The following is a 24,355-nucleotide window of genomic DNA, read 5'->3' as shown; positions in this document are numbered from 1 at the left end:
TCTCCAATGCGTGAAAGTGAAAAGTGAAAGTGAAGTCCCTCAGTCCTGTCCGACTCTTAGTGACCCCATGGACTGCAGACCACCAGGCTCCTCAGTCCATGGGATTCTCCAGGCAAGAGTAGTGGAGTGGGGTGCCATTGCCTTCTCTGAAAGTAATACCATATAAGAAGTCGAAGATAAACTGATAATATCTATCCATTATATGTAACTAACATGCTTGCTATAAATTCTTAGAGCAAGTTGTTTCCTTCATAGTATGATGATGGCATATTTCACCAAGATTGTTAACATTATTAACTGGTACAACCTTTTCTGAAACTCAAATTGGCAATTATTGTAGAAAGTGATTTTTGCATTACTCCAGAAACTATAATTCCACCATTAAGACTGTATCTTTTGATGTATATTACCTCAAGAACTCAAGGGAAACAGATTTTCAGTGAAATACTGTGTATCATAGCAAATAGAAAGTAGAGCAAAAAGTAACTGCTTAAATATGAAGAAATACAAGAAATAAATTATGGTATATTGAAACAAGGCAGCTGTTAAACAGAAATGAAGCAAAACTGTGCAGGAAAGACACTTATTAAGACCAAAAAAGGGACACAGATGGGAATTCCCTGGCAGGCCAGTGGTTAGGACTCTCACTGCCTAGGCCCAGGTTTCATCCCAGGGAACTAAGGGAACTTAGATCAGGGAACTAAGATCCTGCAGGTGGGGGTGAGGACATAGGAATTTTTGTTGAGTAAGTATTTAATAACTACCTCTGCGTAAGAAGGTAAAGTGTGGAAGACTGCCCTTTGTATCTTTAGTTTCTAACATTGTTTTCCCACAAGTATATATTTTATTTTCCACCTTTCTTTTTCAAAGAAAAGTTTAAAGAAAAGGGGGGGAAACCCATCAGAAGGGTAGATAAGTTTAGAATAAGTAGATTACTTGAGATTTTTGGTAAAATATCAGCCAAAGAAACTAGAGGAAAAATGAACAGAGCTACACATATATACCACTGGTTGTTTCAAGAATCTTCACATCCAAGCTAAACCAGGCAGCTTATATACAAGTCATTTCCAGAAAAAAAAAAGTCCAAGAAACCACTCAATACCCTCCCAAGTTCAAAATAAAAACTCAAAGTCAGAAATCCTTGGCTAAGATGCCTTCAGATAACATTATCACCAGAACTGTGTGAATAAAAGGGGTCAAAAGAAGACCTCTTTATTAAAAATCTAAAATGCTCATTTTGGGGGATTTCTCTGGCAATTCAGTGGTTAGGACCTATCACTTTCACTGCCGTGGTCCCAGTACCAATCCCTGGTCAGGGAACTAAAGGTCTTGCAAGCTGCGTAGTACAGCCAAATAATAACAACAGTAAAATAAAATGCTTGTTTTTAGTGGCAAGTATAAGTCAAAGTATTTTTAATTTTTATAAGTTGTGTTCAGTTAAAACTGTATTATTCAAGGTCTTTCCTGGTGGTGTAGTGGTTAAGAATAATCTGCCTCCCAATGCAGGGGACACACGTTCAATCCCTGGTCAGAGAACTAAGATCCCACACGCCACGGGGCAACTAAGCCCTCAAGCCACAACTAGAGAGCCTGCACGCCTCAACTACCAAGACCTCACGCTCTGGAGCCTGTGCTCCGCAACAAGAGAAGAAGCCCTTAAGCTGCAATGCAAACCCAGAAGAGCCAAAAAACCCCCCAAATTTGTATTATTCAAAGTATATTATTCATATGAACAGTAGTTACTTTACAATATATTGTTGTTTAGTTGCTAAGTCATGTCCAACTCTTTTTGTGACCCCATGGACAGAAGCCCACCCAGCTCCATGGGATTTCCCAGGCAAGACAGTTGGAGCAGGTTGCCATTTCCTACTCCAGAGGATCTTCCCAATCCAGGGATCAAACCATCGTCTCTCTCTGTGTCTCCTATTTTGGCAGGCGGATTCTTTACCCCTAGTGCCACTTGGAAAGCAGGTTTACCTGTGGTACAGCACAAATCCAGCAAAGTAAGTGTTCACTGACCTTCCAATAAAATGAATTCCTGCTTGCTTTGGCACTTCAAACTATATCTTCTCTACCGACATGAACTCCATAACAAGGGTTACAACTTTTTCGCATTAACATCTAAAGACTACGAAGGAGGGAGTTCCCTGGCAGTCCAAGGGTTAGGACTTGGTGCTTTCACTGCCGGAGGCCAGGGTTCAATCCTTGGAACTAAGATCCCGAAGCTGCAAGGCGTGGCAAAAAAAAAAAAAAAGAACTGCAAAGGATAAAAATACTAGTCTAACACACTTTTCAACAAGTCAATCTTCATTACATAAGCAAGTTAATGCATTAAACTAATGCCCAATTAAGCCCTCACTTTATGAGATCTATTAGTAGGGTGACAACATAATTTATTAACCAAACTAGGATGCTTCCGAAAATAAAGGGGTACCATTAACAATTTACACCAAGACAACAGGTATAAACTAGGACATGTGATCACCTTAGCCATCTAGAAGCCTTAGACAAACTGATCTGTCTCTCCAAGATCCACTTCTGTTAATCTGTTTCTAAAATGCCATGTCACTGGTCTCTTACTTAGTCTCCTTTACCAGCCCTTCCTCTTCTGACCTCACAGTACTGCAATCTGTGGACTTCTCTACATTCACTTTCTTGATATACTTCAGTCTTACAAGTGTTAGAAACTACATATAGCAATAACTTCTATAAATTCTATCTCCAACCCAAATTTCTCTCATATATCTAAAACTGTATTATTTAATTTCCTAATGACACCTCAACTACAACGTGTTCAAAAATGAGCCCCTGGGATTTCCCTGGCAGTCCAGTGGTTAAGACTCCGTGCTTCCAGTGCAAGGGACATGGGCTCGATCCCTGTACCTGTTTTCCCCATCTCAGTTGATACCAACTCCATCTTTAAGTTACTCAGGCCAAATTCTTAGATTTCCCATTCACCGTAATCAGTCAAAAAATTCTTTTGGCTCTACAGAATCTATTCATTTCTCACCACAGCTATAACCAAGAATCATCATCTCTCTCTGGGATTACTATGTTAACCTCCGAACTAGTCTCCCTGTTTGCACCCTTGCTCCACACCAGTCTATTCTCAACAAGACAAAAAGACTTTCCAAATATAAAACACTAAGGTCATCCTGTGCTCAAAACCCTCCAATGACTCAGAATGGAAGCCTGAGCCCTTACAATGGCCTATGAATAAACACAGCTTGAGGGAACCTAGCCACTGGTGCTGTTCTAGCCTTCTTCTTCACTCCCCTCTGCTCAGTTCCCTTTAGCTACAGTGGCCTCCTGGCTGCTTCTCCAGCATACTCCTACCTTAGATTCCTCTGCCTGGAACCATCTTCTTCCAGATGCCAATATGGCTAACTACTTCAAGTCTACACAAATGTCACCTTCTCAGTGAGTATTACCCTGTCTAAATTGCAAACCGCACCCCCCCCCCAACCAGTCTTTTTTCTTTCCACATTGTATCACCAAACATGGGTAACATATTTGCCTATCTCTTCATATAAAAGTTCCATGAAAGCAGTGATCATAATTATCTACTGTTCATCAATTTATTACAAGCACTACATGGCCCATACAAGGAGTTCACTGCGTATCTGAAAAACTATAAACTGAAGCTTAGGATTTTGCACTTATATTCCGACTCTACCAAAAGGTATGACAATCCACTGAAATTTTCCTAGTCAGAAGTACAATCACATGAGAGTAAATGATAGATAATTTTTAATTTAACTGCCTCAGTAGCTGCCCTATCAAGTTGTTAAGACCCTTCCAATTAACCTTTAGCATCATAATGTGTATATAAATTGGGTCACAATGTCTTTATAGGCCATCTTTATTGAAATAGATAAGTGCAAAACAATAAAGTGTCTTTCAAAAGCTTTCCATCAAAATGTTTTGATGTTAAATTATTTCAAGATCACTAAATCTGAGATTCTAAGATACTCCTCAACTGTAACGGATCTGTGGCCCAGGAGCATTTCATGTGCATACGCAGTGCCTAGTTTTGGTCTCCATATATATCAGGGATTCAAATTGCTAAATAATTACTAACTTCAGGGACTTCTCCAGTGGTGCAGTGGCTAAGACTCCAAACTCCCAATGCAGGGGGCCCAAGTTCAATCCTTGGTCAGGGAACTAGATCTCATATGCCACAATTAACAGTTTGCAGGCCTCAAGTAAGAGTTTGAATGTTGCAACTAAAAAAGATCCCAAATGCCACAACTAGAAGATTCACATGCTGCAACAAAGACTGTAGATCCCACATGTTGCCAACTAAGACTGGGTACAGCCAAATAAACAGCAAAGTAATTTTTAAAAAATCTACCAAGGACAAAAGAAATCTACCAAGGATATGGCTATGTAAAGATTAAAACGGCAACTTTGGAAGACAAAGACTGTTTAAGTCTATTCTTGGTACTTTTCCTAATATTAAAGATATTAGAAACAATATATGTATATATTCAGTTCAGCTCAGTTCAGTCGCTCAGTTGTGTCCCAACTCTTTGTGACCCCATGAATTGTTGCAAGGCCTGCCTGTCCATCACCAACTCCCGGAGTTCACTCAAACTTACGTCCATCGAGTCAGTGATGCCATCCATCCATCTCATCCTCTGTCGTCCCCTTCTCCTCCTGCCCCCAATCCCTCCCAGCATCAGGGTCTTTTCCAATGAGTCAACTCTTCACATGAGGTGGCCAAAGTACTGGAGTTTCAGCTTTAGCATCATTCCTTCCGAAGAACATCCAGGACTGATCTCCTTTAGAATGGACTGGTTGGATCTCCTTGCAGTCCAAGGGACTCTCAAGAGTCTTCTCCAACACCACAGTTCAAAAGCATCAATTCTTCAGCGCTCAGCTTTCTTCACAGTCCAACTCTCACATCCATACATGACCACTGGAAAAACCATAGCCTTGACTAAACGGACCTTTGTTGGCAAAGTAATGTCTCTGCTTTTCAATATGCTATCTAGGTTGGTCATAACTTTCCTTCCAAGGAGTAAGCATCTTTTAATTTCATGGCTGCAATCACCATCTGCAGTGATTTTGGAGCCCCCTTCCTCCCCCTCAAAATAAAGTCTGACACTGTTTCCACTGTTTCCCCATCTATTTCCCATGAAGTGATGGGACCAGATGCCATGATCTTCATTTTCTGAATGTTGAGCTTTAAGCCAACTTTTTCACTCTCCTCTTTCACTTTCATCAAGAGGCTTTTTAGTTCCTCTTTACTTTCTGCCATAAGGGTGGTGTCATCTGCATATCTGAGGTTATTGATATTTCTCCCAGCAATCTTGATTCCAGCTTGTGCTTCTTCCAGCCCAGCGTTTCTCATGATGTACTCTGCATAGAAGTTAAATAAGCAGGGTGACAGCATACAGCCTTGACGTACTCCTTTTCCTATTTGGACCCAGTCTGCTGTTCCATGTCCAGTTCTAACTGTTGCTTCCTCACCTGCATATAGGTTTCTCAAGAGGCAGGTCAGGTGGTCTGGTATTCCCATCTCTTTCAGAATTTTCCAGTTTATTGTGATTCACACAGTCAAAGGCTTTGGCATAGTCAATAAAGCAGAAATAGATGTTTTTCTGGAACTCTCTTGCTTTTTCCATGATCCAGCAGATGTTGGCAATTTGATCTCTGGTTCCTCTGCCTTTTCTAAAACCAGCTTGAACATCTGGAAGTTCGCAGTTCACATATTGCTGAAGCCTGGCTTGGAGAATTTTGAGCATTACTTTGCTAGCATGTGAGATGAGTGCAATTGTGCGGTAGTTTGAGCATTTTGACATTGCCTTTCTTTGAGATTGGAATGAAAACTGACCTTTTCCAGTCCTGTGGCCACTGCTGAGTTTTCCAAATTTGCTGGCATATTGAGTGCAGCACTTTCACAGCATCATCTTTCAGGATTTGAAATAGCTCAACTGGAATTCCATCACCTCTACTAGCTTTGTTCGTAGTGATGCTTTCTAAGGTCCACTTGACTTCAGATTCCAGGATGTTTGGCTCTAGGTGAGTAATCACACCATGGTGATTATCTGAGTCATGAAGCTCTTTTTTGTACAGTTCTTGTGTGTATTCTTGCCACCTCTTCTTAATATCTTCTGCTTGTGTTAGGTCCATACCATTTCTGCCCTTTATCGAGCCCATCTTTGCATGAAATGTTCCCTTGGTATCTCTGATTTTCTTGAAGAGATCCCTAGTCTTTCCCATTCTGTCGTTTTCCTCTATTTCTTTGCATTGATCACTGAGGAAGGCTTTCTTATCTCTTCTTGCTATTCTTTGGAACATATGTATATATATTGCTCAAAGTATATATGTATATTGTCTCTAGTATCTTTTACACACACACACACATATATAGCAGTAAAAGGATTAGCTACCTACATCCAATGGAATCCCACCCTACATGTGAACTAGACATTTAAAATGTAGTTTTGCTATAAACATCCACTACACAGTGCAGAATGAAGAAAAGCTTATAAAATGGTACGTAGAAGTCCAACTTATATAAAATTATTTCACATTTTAAATGAAAAACACTACACAATATTAAAAATTATTTGCTGAACATCCAATCTAAGGAATACCAGGCAGTTGTGGTTTACAGTTAATCCTTTAAGTGTTAACATAAAAGAATATTCATGACACTGAGTGAAAAGCTGCAATACTCTGAATAGCATGATGCCATCACATAAACACATCTATGTTTACATGTGCAGAGAAAACAAGCTATAGATTAACAGAGATTACAGAGAGGCTTTCATTTAAAATTCCATTTTTTTTAAGTCCACTAAGAAATCTATACACGTCACACATGTAACATAACATATACACAGTATTATTCACTGCAATATTTATCCTAGCAAAGGAACGGTCATGAGTTGGTGACTGGAGAACAAACATCTCGGATAATGTACAAAGTATTCTACTCTTTGTTTAAAGCTTTAATTTCTATAAATGCTACTTTTTACTTTGTATATATGCACACATAAACACAGTTGCTTTTTTTTTTTTTTTGCAAAAAATACATGGATGGATCAGCCATTAACTAATAAAAAGCTACCTACACTGGAGTGGGTGAGAAGTGGGTAGTAGACACAGGAATCAGAACAAAAATTCACTGATTATACCTTTTATATGGTTTTGACTTCTGAACCATTATTTACATCTTTGATATTTAATAAGAAAAAAACAAAAAGCATAAATGAACCCGAGTATCAAGCTGATAATAAAGAACACAGTAAAAACAAATACTTCAACTAACACAGTATCCTGAACATTCTTGATGTAGAGTGGGATATATTTTTAAGGACAGAAAGAAACCAAAGAAATCTGACTCAACAGGTTTACTTTTAGCAGTAATATTTTACTGCAATTCTAAGCTACATTTATATATTACTGGACACAGCAAATAAATGAATAGGCATCCAGAATCAGTGCAGATCAATGTAGTAAAGACCAAAGTTTAGTTTGACAGAAAACACCAAAATTCTATAAAGGAATTATCCTTCAATTAAAAAATATATTTTTAAAAAAGATAAAAGTTTAAAAAACCTGAAACATTTTATTTGAAATATAAGTATCAACAGGAACTCATTTGAAAAATTTCTGGGACTTCCATGGTGACCCAGTGGTTGAAGACTCTATTCTCCCAACAAAGGGGGGCCCAGGTTCAATCCTTGGTCAGGAAACTAGGCCCCACATGCTGCAAACTGAACCCAGTGCTACTAGGTCTTCACCAAGACCCACACGCCACTAAGACCTAGTGCAGCCAAATAAACAAAAATGTCCTGAGTCTAATAAAATATATTAGAGTGAACAACAAAAACTATAAGACTTTGTTGAAAGCAAGCATCAGAAAAATAATAGTAATAAATACAGGAAGGAAAGTGTTCCTTAACACTGTTAAAATGTCCATGCAACCCAAAGCGATCAATAAATTCAACATAATATCAAAATTCCAATGGCCTTTTCCATAGGAAAAAAAAATTCTAAATTTGTATGTAACCAAAGGATCTTGAATAGCCAAGGCAATTATAAAAAAGAACAAAATCAGGCCACAACAAACTTAAAAGCTTCAGTATAACAAAAGAATAAAATGAAAAGACAACCTATAGAATGGAGAAATATTTGCAAACCATGTATCAAGAGGTTAATATCCAAAGTTTATAAAGAACTCATACAATTCAGTAAGAAAAACAAATATGACTTAAAAAAAATATTTAAGCTGCGGGAATTCTTTGTTGCATCATCTAAAATCTAGTTTCCCAACCATGGATTGAACCCCCCACCCCTGCACTGGGAGCTCTGAGTCTCAGCCACTGGACCACCAGGTTAAGTCCCAAATCTGATTTTAAAATGAGCAAAGGAACTAAGTGGACAAAGAAGACACCAAAACAGCTAGCCAACATTAAAAGTGCTAAACATCACTAATCCTTGTGGGAAATGCAAATTGAAACCAGGGTATCATCTCACATCTATAAGGATGGCTATCAACAGTAAGACAAGAGGAGTTAGCAAGGATGTGGAGAAAAGAGAAGCCCTATATACTGCTGTTGGAATTATAAACTTGTTCAGTCACTATGGAGAACGTAGAGGTTCCTCAAGATATTAATAAAACAACCATACAATCCAACAATCCCACTTGCATATACATCCAAAAGTAATGAAAACAGGTTATTAAAGAGATATTTGTACTCCTGTATTTACTGCAGCATTATTCACAATAGCCAATACGGAAATAACGTAAGTTTTTGTCAATGGACGAACATATGAAGATGCAGTACATACAATGGATCCTTGAAAGACACAGGCTTGAACTGAGTGGGTCCACCAAACGAAGGTTTCACAAAGGTTTTTATGCTAAATATGTACTATGGCACTGTATGATCTGTGGCTGGATGCCAAACTGCACATACTGACACCAACTACAAAGTTATACATGGGAATTCATGCCCCTAATTCCATATCATTCAAGGGTCAACTCTGTATACAATGGAATTCTCTTCAGCCATGAGGGGGAAAAATATCCTGCCATTTGTCCCAATGTGGTTGGGTCTGAGAACATTATGCTAAGTGAGATAAGTCAAAGACTATGACTTCCCTTCTATGTGGAATCTTTAAAAAAAAAAAAACTACCATCAAACTTATACAGACAACTGATAACTGACCGATGGTTGCCAGAGGTGTATGCATTAAGTATGTGAAGGTGGTTAAAGGTACAAGCTTCCAGTTATAAAGTTTAAGTCCTGGGGATGTAATATACAACATGCTGACTATAGTGATTAATAGAATAAATCTGAGAAGTCAGGAAAAAAGGGAAAAAACAGATTTAACAACTATGTGTAATAATAAACATTTAGACTTGTGATCATTTTGAAATATATGCAAATTTCAAATCATTTTGATGTATGCCTGTAACTATTGAGTATAACTCAATAAAAAATAAGTTAAAATGTTAAAAAATCAAACTTGAAAAAACATAGTGGAATGGTGGTTACCCAGGGGGTGAGGGAATGTATGTTTAAAAGGTACATACTTGCAACTAGCAAATAAGTCCTAGGGATCTAATACACAGTACAGTGATTATGGACAACAAAACTGTATAATAAACATTAAATTTATTAAGACAGTAATTGTTCTCACCGTAAGAAATAATTGTATGATGTTGACAGATGTATTAGCTAACATTACAAAGGCAATCATATTACATTATAAATGTATCAAACCAACATATTATACACCTTAAACTTACAATGTTATGTATCAATTCTGTCTCAATTTTTTAAAAGCCCTAGAAACAATGATACCCCAGAAGCAAGGAACTCATCTAACTTCTGGATCTTGGTTTCTAAATACTAAGAAGAATCAAGATTCCTTGGAGACATGACTAATTCCAGGATTTTTAAACAAGGAAGACGCAAGGTGAATTTGGATCATCCTGTGACAAAAACGGGAAACACTCACAAGTTTCAGGGGGATAATGTCAGAAAGACACAAGAGCCAATTAAAAGGACTGTTACTAATGCTAGGTCTATTTGACCACCAGAAGGGACTTATGAACAATGTTTCTATAATCTACCCCAAATGCCACATCACTTAGAAATGCTTGAGGGAACAGAACATGGAACACACATTTCTGAATCCACACTGGTGATCAAATTTACTTTTGGCAGCCACAAATTTCTTTCTATGAATTCTAAGTTCTTCATGTGTGCAGATGAAAATAAAATCCAAACAGTTAAGCATTCTAACATAGTTATAAGATTAAATGAAAATGTGTTATCTAACCTGTAATTGCAGTACGCTACTATGGGTAAAAGTTCCTTCCAATAAATCACAGGGTAAAAAAAAATTGCCTATGACCGTAACACAGGGAATGAGAATTCCTGAATCCATTATCACCCTTAAAGAGGAAGGAGAAGATGTACCTCGTACAGAAAGGTGCTGGCTAACAAATTTTAAAAGTATAAAAGATTAAGTTGCCATTTTGTAATATCCCTGCCCAGTATAAAAACCAATTCAGGCAAGAATCACCAATAATACAGGGCTTCCCCAGTGGCTCAGCAATAAAGCATTTGCCTGCAATGCAGGACGCGGGTTCTACCCCTGGGTCAGGAAAATCCCAGAGAAGAAAATGGCAAACACTCCAGTATTCTTACCCAGAAAATCCCATGGACAGAGGAGCCTGGCAAGCTATATAGTCCATGGGGTTGCAAAGAGTCGGACACAACTGATCATGTACACATCATATGCCAGAAAGTCTTAATTTGTAGGAGATGCATGCTGAAACATTTATGATCAAATACTTCAGTAAAAATATAGAAATGTAGAGAAAATAAACATGGCAGAATGTTAACTTGAATCTAGGAAGACGTTACAGGGTTGTTCACTGTACTATTCTTTTTTCTGTACATGTGAAAGAATTTTTCTTAACAAAACCGGGGATGGGTGCATGTATTACCTTCATAATTATAAGCAGGAATTACCAGCACATGATGAGATTTCCAAAAATTGACTTTGTACTCAAGTTGTATTTAAATTTTTATAAGTATATGGTAATTTTTACAAAGTAAAAAATTCAAGGTAAGTTTAAGCAATTATTTTTAAAAATTCAAAATTTAAAGCCATTAAGACCATTAATTACATGTAACGAAAGGGTAAATGACCTTGAATAAGTGACTGAACATATATGCTTCCCCCCATTTGTAAAATTAGGCCTCAGCTATAGTGTGTGTGTGTGTGTATCTGCAGTACTCAAAATGCTGATTCCTAGGGCTTCCCTGGTAGCTCAGTGGTAAAGAATCTGCCTGCCAATGATGCACAAGATATGGGTTCAATCCCTGAATCGGGGAGATCCCACCTGTCAAGGAACAATTAAGTCCATTTGCCACAACTATTGAGCCAGTGCTCTGTCTCTCCAGTAGCTAGCGCAGTTGTGTTCGACTCCTTGTGGACTACAGGCTCCTCTGACCATGGAATTTTCCAGGCAAGAATACTGGAGTGGGTTGCCATTTCCTCCTCCAGAGGATCTTCCCAACCCAGGGATGGAAACCCCATCTATACTTGCAAGTGGATTCTTTACCACTGCACCTCCTGGGAATCTCTCAGCTATACCAAAGCTTTCCCAAAAGGGTTTATCTTTAAGGGGTAGAAGGTATAGCAGAGATAAGGATCTCCTAAGCCCTCATGGGAACAACAGAAGGTACCCATCACAAGCACAGTAGATGATGCTCTTTCACCTCAACATCACCTTTAACAGCTAGCTGAAAAGTAAGCAACTGTCAATCTTTTCGGTGGAGCTGCTGGGGAAGTTTACATACCACATGCCAAGAAGGGTAAACAGGCAGACGAAGTTGTGACTGACTGGTCTCCGTGATGATATGGTAAAGCTGAGTCATTGGCTCCTGACAGGAGCAACTGAAACCCTTAAATCTCTTGTCTTCTCTGTTCAAATGGCATTCAAGACAGTTGCAATGCTGCTATGCACACAAATTCTCAAACTAAGGTTACATCTTTATACTTTTACATCATTATTTTTAATGTTGGGCTCAAAATACATTCACATTTTTCTAAAAGTCAGTACTAAATAAAAAGGACAAGCCTTTATCTTTAAGCACTTCAATTTAAAGTTTTTGAATGTCTTGAAAAAAATGCTCTGAATGTATCATATATTTATGTAAAAGTGAAACTTCTTGCTCAAGATGACTGTCAATAATTTGGGGATTATTAAAGTATGTGTAGCTCTTTCAAGCATAAAACTAACATAAATCTTACTACAGAAACAAGATCAAGTTCATTAAACTTTGAAAATATTTTTAATTGGAAAGTTTCACTATTATTATTCCTTATTTTATCAGGATTATACAAAATGTCAAATGATTCTTTTGCAGTTTACTCCACTATACTATACCATAAGAATCATCTTCTAGAGATGGCCTGTACCTTCCTTTAATTCACAGTTGAGCCTAACCATATACCATGTGCATACTTTAGATGCTACAGAAAACACAAAAATAAACACTGACCTCAAGGGGCTTAGCAGAATACAGAATTTACTGCAATGCTTGCAACAAGGCAATTGTATATAAGGAGTGGGGGGGGGGGGGAACAGTATTTAAAATGCTGATTCCTGGAGCTTCCCTGGTGGCTCAGTGGTAAAGAATCTGCCTACCAATGCAGGAGACATCCCTGATTCGGAAAGATCCCACATGTTGAGAAACAAGTAAGTCCACTTGCCACAGCTACTGAGCCTGTGCTCTAAAGCCCGGGAACTGCAACTACTGAGCCCACGTGCCACAACGGAAGCCCACATCCCCCAGAGCCTACGCTCCACGGAAGAGAAGCCACCACAATAAGAGAAGCCATCACAATGAAAAGACTGCACACCACAACTAGAGAATAGCTCGCACATCAAGGAAGACACAGCACAGCCAAAAAAAAAATAAAATTCTTTTCTAAAAAGCTGATTCCTGGGAATTCCCTAGCAGTCCAGTGGTTAGGACTCCAAGATTTCACTGCTGTGGGCCCAGGTTCAGTCCCTAATCAGGGAACTAAGATCATGCAAGCTGCATGGCATGGCCAAAAATGATGATTCCTAAACGTCACCTTACACCAAGAGTCAAAATCTTCGGGGAAAGAGAACAGAACGCTGCATTTTAAACTCTGGAGATGGGTTTTTGTGGATTTTAAAGTTACAAAACCACCGATTTTACAAATAGCTCTGGGATTAGTTTAAGAAAAGTATAACTTGACACAGTCTGTTGTTGTAACATAAGGAAAGTCCCTCCCACTGATTCCTTTTTTGGCTAGAGCAGAGACATCTTTGTAAAGGTAATTTGGTTATTCATAGCAGAGGCCAGCAACCTGCATAGTATCACCTAACTTGCTTGCTCTAGGTTTAAATATGGTATCAATAGGTACTTTGAGAAGCCCCCCTAAAAAAGCCAAACAGACTAGGCCCAAGGCTATCAGGTTTACTGAACCCCCAACTTCCATTATTAAAAACACACAGAATTCTCAGATATTCTCTACTAACACCAAAGTCTGACCTTGAAAATTCTTCTCTAAGTCTTTTTTTTTTTTTTAGGCTCTGCCTGTGATAGGCTTTTTTAATTGGAGGATAACTGCTTTACAATATTGTGTTAGTTTCTGCCATATATCAACATTAATCAGTCATAGACACATATATGTCCCCTCGCTCTTGAACCCCCATCCCACCCCTCCAGTTTGTCACAGAGCACCAGTTAGCATCATTCGGCAAATTCCCACTGGCTATTTTACATATGGTAGCTGACTCATTAGAAAAGACCCTGATGCTGAGAAAGACTGAAGGCAGAAGAAGGGGACGACAGAAGACAAGACGGTCGGATGGCATCATCAACTCAATGGACATGAGTTTGAGCAGGCTCCAGGAGATGACGGAGGACAGGGAGGCCTGGCATGCAGCAGTCCATGGGGTGGCAGACAATCCCACACGACTGAACAACAAAGGTTTGTTTCAATGTTACTCTTTCAATTGTCCCTCCCTCTCCTTTCCTGACTGTGTCTACAAGTCTGTTTTCTTTACTAAGTCTTTAAAAGTAGCATTCTGACTAAAAGAGGCTGAGTTGAGCCTTCTTTTCTCATTCCCAACATGTTCTACAACTGCACAGTTCAATATGGCAGCTATGAACATGTGGCTACTGAAATGTGACTAGTGACCAAAAGGCTCAATTTCTAAAATATTACTTAATTTTAACTCATCTTAGTGCAAAATTAAGGACTTCCCTGGCAGTCCACTGGTTAAAATTATGCACTTCAAATGCAGGGGGCTCAAGTTCAACCCCTGGTTGGGAAACTAAGTTCCCCTGTGCCACACTAAGCTGCATGTGGGTAGTGCTACCATACTGGACAAAGCTGTAAAGTGCTATGGCCCATATAAATCAGAGTAAGTATCTACTCTTGCATCCAGAAGCAACCAATACTAATTTTCCCCGATGTCCCACTTTTCACTTTGGTTTCCTTAAAAGAGCTCACTTCATGATCAACTAAACCCCTGTTGTTGTTCAGTCGCTAAGTTGAGTCTAGCTCTTCTCGATTCCATGTCCTGTAGCCTGCCAGGCTCTTCTGTGCAATGGATTTTCCCAGCAAGAATACTGGAGTTGCCATTTCCTTCTGCAGGGGATCTTCCCGACCCAGGGATCAAACCCGCCCTAACTTAAAATATATATCCTGATGTTTAATATTTCTCCAGTAGGCAGGGACTCTAAATTTACTGTGTACAGCTCCAAGTCATTCATCCAAAATGTTGGCTCACTTATTAAAATTCTAGTTATAATTACTGTGTACATAATAGGATAACTTACAGAAGCATAATCACAACAAATACTTTAATAATTAGAATTAATCTAAGCATTTTACCTACAGCTGACCCTTAAACAAGGGTTTGAATTGAGAGGGTCCTCTTATATGTGGATTTTTGTTCAATAAATACATACTGCAGTACCACATCCAAAGTTGGTTGAACCTACAGATAAAAAGAGCCAACAGTAAAACTGCCCATTAGTTGTTTATTGCAATGGGGTTGGTGCCTCAACTCTCACATTGTTCAACGGTCAACTATGTCATTTTATCTAAACCTGGTAACTTGTTGAGAAAGGTATTATCCCAACTTTAAAGAGAAATAGCTGAACTTGCAGCTACTAAGTAGAAGAATTATGACACAGTTATAATAGGGCAGGAGATACAGGATTTAAAAAACACAACTTGTATTATAACTTCCAAATAAGTATTTTAAAGAATCTAATTGTTTTAATGCCATTTCCTGATATAAGTATCACCAATCTTAAAGAAAGTGATGAAAAATAAGAGCTTCAGCATATGCCGCACAGTGTGGCCAAAAAGTAAAAAAGTAGGATAACTAAATTTGAATTTCAGATAAATAATAATACATCATAAAAAAAAAAAAAAAAGAGAGCTTTAGGCCCCTAAGCCCCCCTATCTCTGCACTTTGTCTTTTAATTGATTCCTTCTTCACCCAGGAAATGACCAACTCTTTAAAAAACTTACTCAGAACTGCCTGGGATCCACCAAAAGGGCACTGGTTAAGCAAATCAAAAAATGGAATATTATGTAACACTAAAAAAAAAAGAGGAGCTACCTAGAAAGACTGGAAATATCTATTAGGGGATAAAAGCAAGCTACATGTGTGTATATGTCCTTATATGCGGACTATCTAGAAGAATACAAACAGTAACCATACATGAAAAGTCAGACGAAGGAAGCTAAGATGGGAATTAACCTTTTGGAGAACATAGGCAAAACACTCTCCGACATACAGCACAGCAGGATCCTCTATGACCCACCTCCCAGAATATTGGAAATAAAAGCAAAAATAAACAAATGGGACCTAATTAAACTTAAAAGCTTCTGCACAACAAAGGAAACTATTAGCAAGGTGAAAAGGCAGCCTTCAGAATGGGAGAAAATAATAGCAAATGAAGCAACGGACAAACAACTAATCTCAAAAATATACAAGCAACTCCTACAGCTCAACTCCAGAAAAATAAATGACCCAATCAAAAAATGGGCCAAAGAACTAAATAGACATTTCTCCAAAGACGACATACAGATGGCTAACAAACACATGAAAAGATGCTCAACATCACTCATTATCAGAGAAATGCAAATCAAAACCACTATGAGGTACCATTTCACGCCAGTCAGAATGGCTTCGATCCAAAAGTCTACAAGCAATAAATGCTGGAGAGGATGTGGAGAAAAGGGAACCCTCTTACACTGTTGGTGGGAATGCAAACTAGTACAGCCACTATGGAGAACAGTGTGGAGATTCCTTTAAAAACTGGAAATAGAACTGCCTTATGATCCAGCAATCCCACTGCCGGGCATACACACTGAGGAAACCAGAAGGGAAAGAGACACGTGTACCCCAATGCTCATCGCAGCACTGTTTGTAATAGCCAGGACATGGAAGCAACCTAGATGTCCATCAGCAGATGAATGGATAAGAAAGCAGTGGTACATATACACAATGGAGTATTACTCAGCCATTAAAAAGAATACATTTGAATCAGTTCTAATGAGGTGGATGAAACTGGAGCCTATTATACAGAGTGAAGTAAGCCAGAAAGAAAAACACCAATACAGTATACTAACGCATATATATGGAATTTAGAAAGATGGTAACAATAACCCTGTGTACGAGACAGCAAAAGAGACACTAATGTATAGAACAGTCTTATGGACTCTGTAGGAGAGGGAGAGGGTGGGAAGATTTGGGAGCATGGCATTGAAACATGTATACTATCATGTATGAAACGAGTCGCCAGTCCAGGTTCAATGCACGATACTGGATGCTTGGGGCTGGTGCACTGGGATGACCCAGAGGGGTGGTATGGGAAGGGAGGAGGGAGGAGGGTTCAGGATGGGGAACACATGTATACCTGTGGCGGATTCATTTCGATATTTGGCAAAACTAATACAATATTGTAAAGTTTAAAAATAAAATAAAATTAAAAATTGTTAGAGTAAAAATAAAATAAAATAAAATTTCCCTGAAAAAAAAAAATTAATTTTCAAAAACAAAAGGTCAATAAAAGTTTATTGCATATTCCAAGATTCTCTATACAGAAATCCCAATCTACAGAGGTCTGAACCTCATTCCCTGTGCAGAAAAGAGTTAATTTAACAGAGAAGGCCTGAGACTGCTTCTCCTTAGGAAGACTTGCCAGGTTGGCTCTTTGCTGTTGTCAGTACTTGGATTTTGAGAGAATTCCCATTCCCAGAATGAGGCTCACTGTGCCTAAACTGTACCCAAAAAAGTGGCTTATACTGAACAGCTGTTTTCCCTCTGGGAATCGAATTTTTCTATGTGGTAGGCAGAAGGTGCCTTCATGACCAACCGAGGCACTGAGTCTCTACGAGCTTCCTTGCCAGCCAACATTTCATACACATGTGTTGTCACAAGTGCTAGAGGAATTAAGTGAGTCCTGCGTGACTCCCACTGGGAGAGGCTCAGGCACAGGAGAACAAGCCCTAGTTTTCTTTGACTGTTGTTTAACCACTAAGTTGTGTCCGACTCTTTTCCAACCTCAAAGACTGTACGCCGGCAGGCTCCTCTGTCCATGGGATTTCCCAGGCAAGAATACTGGAATGGGTCACCATTTCCTTCTCCAGGGAATATTCCTGATCCAGGGATGAAATCTGCATATCCTGCATTGGCAGGTGGACTCAGCATGTTTGCTTTCCTGATTTTGCTTTGTATTCTTGTAATAAATCACAGCCCTGAGTAGAGCCATATGCCAAGTCCTGTGAGTACTTCTACAAAATTACTGTACACCCACCTCCCAACACATTCATTCTGTTACTAGCCAAGAAGAAATGCCTTCTGAAGGTAAGTGGACTCAATTTGTGGGTCTCTTCTCTAGAATGTGCAGAATCCATTTGAGAATTTTACATTTTATCATAAAGACAATTCTGGAAGCTATTTGGATTGGCTGAGATACATGAAAGACATGGAGGTCAACTGTAACTGAAGTAAACTTAGTGAGGGAGAGAGTAAGTTGGCAGGGGGAAGGTGGAATATTTGAGAAGGTACAGGGCAGGGCTAATGATGAAAGGACTTTCTTTGGCTTTTACTAAAGACAGATGGAGAATCAATTAACAGTTTGAACGGAAGACACGACCTTAGTTTTAAAACTGTAAGAATCACTCTAGATGATGAGAATAAACCAAAGGGGAGCCAAGGGTAGAAAGCAAAGTAGATAATAGCACATTAAGAGAATTAGTGACTAAAACCCAAACACAGAAGAACTCTAAAAAGCTATACACATATCCCAAAACTAGGTCAGTATATTAAAGCAATTTATCATACCAACATTTTGTAGTTGCCAAAGTCCTTGAGGGCTTACTGATTGGGAAAAGACAAAAATCAAAATGAAATACTTTCAAGGAATTTTTAAATTTTACCTTTGGACAGACAATCTCAACTGCTGTAACCTCTAGCATAACTGTTTGAAAAGGGAAGAGGATTATTCCTAAAATACTCATGCCATAATAGTGACTATTTATACATGGTATACATATCTCTTCATTACCTAAAGAACAAAGAGCACCAGCATAAATAATTCAAATTGTGGACACCCCCAAATTATGTATTTCCAGGCTTAGAAAGATTTAGTGTAAAACTTTCTTAGAACCCACCTGGCAAGGAATAAGGAAATATTCAAGGGTATAAGAGTCGACAGGTAATAAATTGGTTTGAAATGAAAGCTCTGCCAAGGATAAAAACAAATTGATCAAGAGCTGACTTACTTCATAACTATGTCACTTCAAATATGCCAATTTTACTCAAGGCAATGGAACCTTAATACTAACTCAAAAAACATTTAATAGCCTTGTGTGGATAGCTTCGCAATTTTATTTATTTTATGGCCACACAGCACATGGGATCTTAGTTTCCCAACCAGAGACTGAACCAGCACTTCCTGAAGTAGAAGCATAAAGTCTCAACCACTGGACCACCAGGAAAGTCTCTTCACACTTTTAATAGAATACAATCCATATATCAGCATATGCTATGCTATGCTATGTCAAGTCGCTTCAGTCGTGTCCAACTCTGCGACCCCACAGACAGCAGCCCACCAGGCTCCGCCATCCCTGGGATTCTCCAGGCAAGAATACTGGAGTGGGTTGCCATTTCCTTCTCCAATGCATGAAAGAGAAAAGTGAAAGTGAAGTCATTCAGTCGTGTCCGACTTTTAGCGACCCCATGGACTGCAGCCTACCAGGCTCCTCTGTCCATGGGATTTTCCAGGCAAGAGTACTGGAGTGGGGTGCCATTGCCTTCTCCAATATATATATCAGCATACTTTAAACAACTGTTAGTGTTAGCAAAAAACAATTTATTTATAAAAATGGAAAAAGTGAAAAGATCTCAAAAAGCATGCTTACTCCAAAATCAGAAAAGAATCAGTTCTTGATCTGAAACCAAATATTCAGAAGCATCTTCCCAGTAACATGTGCAAAATTACAAAGCTATGCCATATATTTAAGACTGCTAAAAAAATTAGAGAACTCTTCTTAGAGCTATACCTTAAAACTCTAACTACACCAAGAGAAAACTTACTCAAATATCTGTCACAATTCAATTTACAGTGAAGAACATTTAAAAATTTATGTAAAAAAAAAATTTTTTTAAAGCTGCTCATCCTTTGAAGGCCTCAAAAGAAATGCAAGTTTATTACACTGAAGTTCAATAATGCCTACTTTCAATAACTGTAAGAGAAAAGACTATCTTTCTGTCATACTTGAGTTTTATATTTTTCACACTGAAGAGATGAAAAACTCAAATCTTGTATCTTGTCCTCCAAAAATTAGTGGTTGATCATAGATTATCCTCACCTTTTTGATGAACGATCAAAGTCTTCCTTGTACTTTAGCAGTATGGCAAGACAGAACCAACAGTAGGCCAGAGTAGGAAAACCTGGTCTAACACTAATCTAAGGAAGTCACTTCAATTTCCTGGGCTTCAATTTTCTAAACATACCATTAATTCTGTATGACTAGATTTCAAAGTTTAACTTTCCAAAAGACGTCAAGTGAATTGTAAGTATATATAGCTTGAAGAGAAACAGCCTGTGCCCTCAAAGAACAAAAACCAGGGTGTATGGTTTTCCAAGAACGCCGTGTTCCGTGTTCTATAAATCTACCCAAGTGTAACAAATGGAAGCATTATTCAATTACAACTCAGGACAACTGTATGTGTTTGGAGAATGAGAGACTCCTTACCTACTACAAAGTAGGATAGAAAACTTACAAATCAATATATGGTACAGGTAAGTGAAACTAGCCAAGAGGAAGAAGAAATTAATTTGCTTAGGGAAATCAGGGAAAAGATTATAGACGGTACATGTGAATACAAATTGGAATGGTAATATTTTGTTAACTACAGATGATGAAACTCCAGACAATAGGGGCACCACTCTGCAACAATCTTTTAACTACACCATATTAGTAACTTTGCTATGAGTACAGAGGAATCAATACTTACACAGTGATAGGTCAAGGTACTGAAAAACTTGAGTACAGAATGCCTAGATTCAAACCAATGACTTGGTAGACAATTTGTCATTAATATAAAGAACTAACTGTATTCCTGGAATCATTTACATTTTCATGTATTATTTATGTAATAAAGAAATCCAATAAAAGATACTGGAGATCAGTTAGAAAGATAATGAAAAAATGACAGGGTCTGAAACAAAGAAGGAACTACTCTGATTATGAGTTCACAAAAAAAATAACAGTAACGCTGCATTTCAAACCTAAGAGCTCTAAATCCAAGGTGACAAACTTTCAAACTAATTATCTAAAAGGGGAAGTGTTGAGCTCTTAATATGAAGCTTAAGAGCAATAAAATGGTATCTTTCAAAATAATGCTTTCACTTTACATTTCATATAATTAGTCCACCACCACAAAACAAAAACACAAAAACCCACAAGAACAAAACCTACACCTCCACCGCAGACACTTCAACATATCCTTCAACATTCTAATTTAGCCTAGAGGCAGAAATGCATTTTTTTTTCCCAGAAATGCATTTCTCAAACCTATACTCCATACTCCCAAAGGCTGTATTTCCTTCAAATCTCAACACAGGATTTCAAATTAAGTCTACATATCTACTGACTTCTCAAATGAGTTTTTCAATGAATAATTTTATTCGCTTTGCTACATTCTTGCAAATACATGAATGAAAAGTACCTTAAAATTAACTATTGTGTACATAAAGGATGCAAAGGTTTTGAGCCCATTTTAGCTTTGAAATATGCTTCTTAAAAATTGTAAGCAAATAGGAAAGGAACTGCAGGATCTTTCTTTATATAAGGTCTTAAAATAAGACTCAGTAGGATGCCATTTTGAAACTTCCCAGCAGGAAGTTCAGTTTGGACAGAGGGCCAGTTAAATGCTTTGACCAATATTTTTTAAATGACTTACAAGTTAGTTTTGCTCTCTTACCAAAAAAAAAAAAAAAAAACCAAGTTTATGACTGGTATTGCTGCTGCTGCTGCTAAGTCGCTTCAGTCGTGTCCGACCCTGTGTGACCCCAGAGACGGCAGCCCAGCAGGCTCCCCCATCCCTGGGATTCTCCGGGGAAGAACACTGGAGTGGGTTGCCATTTCCTTCTATAATACATGAAAGTGAAAAGTGAAAGTGAAGCCGCTCAGTTGTGTCAGACTCTTAGCGACCCCATGGACTGCAGCCCACCAGGCTCCTCCGTCCATGGGATTCTCCAGGCAAGAGTGGGGTGCCATTGCCTTCTCTAAATTTTGTTAGTTCAAGAATCATAAACATCTTACCAAAAATAAGTATCTTGAAACATCTGGGCATCCAATTTACTGTAGACAAATTCTCTTCCATAGTATTGAGTAACAAAGATTTGTTACATGGTAGAATGAAATAAAGATTCAAGTTCATAAATTCATAAACTTAAGTTGGTTAAAAAGAAACTTCTCATAACTAGATCAGGATCTAACCAAAAACATACTTGGAAAAAGCAACACTCAAGGATAATTTGCTATTAGTCTTTAAGCATGTTGTCAAGAAATAAGCATTTCCTCTTCTGTCCTCCGAGTTTTTTTTCTTTTTAAATGACTTAAACCAAAGTTAGGAGATTACAGTACTTAGCAGACAAGATCCATATTAAAGAGACCAGTACTTAAAACCCCAGCAGAAATCTAAGAGACTATATTTCTCTCTGGCTAAGCCAGAGATCCATTTGAGTTAGGAACCAAAAGCATTTCATTTCTGTTTCACAATAATGCCAGAAAAGGGTGCCTTAAAACTGCTAAAATTACAATCTTAGGCAAGAAAGGGTAAGATGTTGTTATTGATGGTCAAATTTCTGCCTTGTTTCCACGGAAGGAATTGGGACCCTTCACTTGTTGAAAAGGGACCAACTCTCCAAACAAGTTTTATTAGCATGCTACCATTTCAAAGCACAACTAGATGCCTACGTTATGCATCATTGGCTCATTTTCTTCTTAGACAAGGTAACAATTTGGAATGTCCTAAAACAGGATAATTTAAACTGTTACCAAATATCTTATTGAGAGCTAAAATACTACACTGCCAAATCTCTGGAAGGATAGACATGACAACCTGAGGATATTAAACCCAAATACTTCTACACAAACAAGTTTGTTCTTAATCTGTTTGACCTACTTCCTGATTTTGTATTTGTCCAATCATTTTTCCATCCGTGTATCCCTACTATCAAACGGACTGTTGCGAGGCAAACACTCAGAATTTTCTCCGCCAAAAGTAATCAACTATACTCACTCAATTATTAACTGTTAAACTCCCCAAGGCAATTGAGTTACAGAGAAATAAAAAGGGAGACTAAGAGTTAATACTTTCAGGAAATAAATACTTTTAAGAGTCCTAAAATATGTGATGTCTGAGTGACTTCAAAGGGAAAAGCTTTCTGCTCAAAGTTTATTTTAAACACATCTCCAAACCCACAGACATCAAGCATTAAAGTTTAATCCTAGGAAGGGTACTCATCTGTGGGAACCCAGTTGGGTGAAATCTGCAGAGGGGGTGGGACTGAAAAAGAACATTTGTGCTTTTGGCCTTATGTAACCCCCCTGGAGACCCATAGTATCTCTCACTGAGGCCTCCCAAATGCTCAGCTCACTAGGAGGGCACTTCTCCTGGGCGAGTAGCACCGCTACTACAGAACAGACACTGAGCCAGGTGGGTGGGGGCCGACTTTGGAGACTGACTGAGCGCCCGGGCGCGCGAGTGGAACAAAACCTGTGGCAAGAAGTAATGAGGCAGTGCTCGCTCCCGCCCGCCCCTCCCACCGGCGGACACCCGAAACACTCGGGGTTTGACAACGTGCTGGGGGGCGGGGGAAGGGGACAGGCAACTCCAGGTCCACCGAGAGGAACCCGGAGTCGGCAACTACTCCGAACACAGGCACCTCGCCCCCCACCCCACTCCCCCCACCCCCCCCGCCCTGGAGCTAGGCCTCCGAGGCCGAAGCCCGCAGCACCCATCCGGCAGTTGAGGAGCTCGTGGAGTCTGCAAAGGGTGCAGTCCGCGCGAAGCGAGGCCCCAGCCGCCCCAAGTGCCGCCAACGCCGCCCTCAGAGCCGCCAGGCCCGGGCAAGGGGGGGCCAATCCCGGGTCTCATTCCGCGCCCTGCCCTCGGTTTCGTAGAGCTTTCACCAAGCCCTCTTCTCTTCAGGAGCCGAAGACTCCGCGGGCCGAGGGGAAAGAGTCCGCCCTCTCTCACCTCGCCACTTCTCCGTCCCGACTGCCCCTCACACCTCGGAGCCCCGGGAAACGCTCCCAGTGGCCCCGGGACCATCCCCGTTCCTTCCCGCACCGGCACCCGCGTTCCGTAGCTGACACCGCCCGCCGGCCTCGGCACCCGACCCCAGCCCACCACACCTCAAGCGGCTCCGGCGGCGCTGGACACAGGAAACTCCTGGGTCCCCGACTCCGGCTTTCCTAGACCCCCTCTTCGGTTAACTCCGCTTGTTTCTCTACAAAATGGCGCCGGAGGTCGCGCGCTCACGTCGCGGCCTTTCCCCTCCCCGTTCTCATTTCATCATTTGCTGCCCGCCCGAGGAGGGATGGACCCAGCACCAGCCAATGATCGCACCCCGCCTGTGGCTCCCGCCCAATCACCGACAGGTGCCCGCGGATTTAAACCAATCACACACTATCACTTGCAGAAGTCAAGGAAGAAACCAGGCTCCTGCTAGCAACTACCAATCCAGACTCCTACTTCGCGGGCTTTGGCCAATTGCCGTTCACCAGTCCC

At 39.6% G+C, this 24,355-nt stretch overlaps 1 protein-coding gene across 5 annotated transcripts in view; it reads right to left on the bottom strand.

The window, feature by feature from the left end:
- Positions 1–24,102, bottom strand: part of CNOT1 (CCR4-NOT transcription complex subunit 1) — an 83,150-nt gene extending 59,048 nt beyond the window's left edge. For 3 of the 5 annotated variants that reach the window (XM_027516397.1, XM_027516399.1, XM_027516398.1), the window contains exon 1: positions 23,980–24,102. The gene's annotated coding sequence lies outside the window, so the exon portion shown is untranslated. The remainder of the gene's footprint in view (positions 1–23,979) is intronic. The other 2 variants (XM_027516400.1, XM_027516402.1) reach the window with 2 other exon arrangements.
- Positions 24,103–24,355: the final 253 nt, after the last annotated feature.

This window comes from Bos indicus x Bos taurus, chromosome 18, assembly GCF_003369695.1.
Source record: "Bos indicus x Bos taurus breed Angus x Brahman F1 hybrid chromosome 18, Bos_hybrid_MaternalHap_v2.0, whole genome shotgun sequence".
In the NCBI taxonomy this organism is placed as follows: Eukaryota; Metazoa; Chordata; class Mammalia; order Artiodactyla; family Bovidae; genus Bos; species Bos indicus x Bos taurus.
The sequence above is the reverse complement of the archived record's forward strand: the minus strand, read 5'-3'. Positions and strand labels throughout refer to the sequence as shown.